The sequence below is a fragment of the Homalodisca vitripennis genome, chromosome 4, assembly GCF_021130785.1.
Source record: "Homalodisca vitripennis isolate AUS2020 chromosome 4, UT_GWSS_2.1, whole genome shotgun sequence".
Taxonomy (NCBI): Eukaryota; Metazoa; Arthropoda; class Insecta; order Hemiptera; family Cicadellidae; genus Homalodisca; species Homalodisca vitripennis.
The window spans coordinates 49174050-49174872 of NC_060210.1; positions in this window are offsets into that span (position 1 = coordinate 49174050).

The window sequence follows — 823 nt, forward strand, 5'->3', positions numbered from 1 at the left end:
CAATATACAAGTGATTAATACAAGAAGACAATTTGTCTTAGATGATTAACTGATTTTTCTTGTATTGCATACTTATCATTCTTTGTTTGTATACATTATTTAGGCTTTAAATATGTCCAGTTATACGGTTTCCTCATCTAAAATTCTAAGCCTTAATGTTTTCTTATACATTCATGTAAGCTGTAGCAAATATAGTGTGTATTGGTTGTCAAGCAGTTTAATAAAAATAAACCTTCAATCTTACATTAAAGAAAACAGAAAACAAATTTAAATTGCTTATAGTGTAAAGTTTGTCAAACACTGCATGCCACTGATATGTATTTCGACATTTAAATTTGTATAGCTAGGTCGTGTGATAGATAGTTTTAAAGCTTATTAAAAACAACCGCTTCAAAGTGAGGTCAACAAAAGTAAGAAGTATAAAAACGTACGTAAAATAGTACATTTTAAAACTGTATACAATAATAATATTGTTACTTTATTATAAAGAATAATAATATTAAATTATGTATCATATTTCCAATAATATATTACGATGTAATATTATATTATATTCACTTTATTAGTTTAAGATGTGCTCTAACTAACAAATTTTAAATTCGGAAAAGGAAGTAACGTCCAGTAACGGTCCTGATTAAGTCTTGGAATGGTAGGGTTTATGTGAACTACTAGTATAGAATATTTGCTCTTTTTTAAAATAAAGATTAATATTACTTTATCTGTATAAGATAAAACAGTAATAATTCGTATTCAAACTTCATAACCTTAAATCCTTTCAGTCTATAATTATCATTATAATAATTGTGAGATTAATAAATTGAAC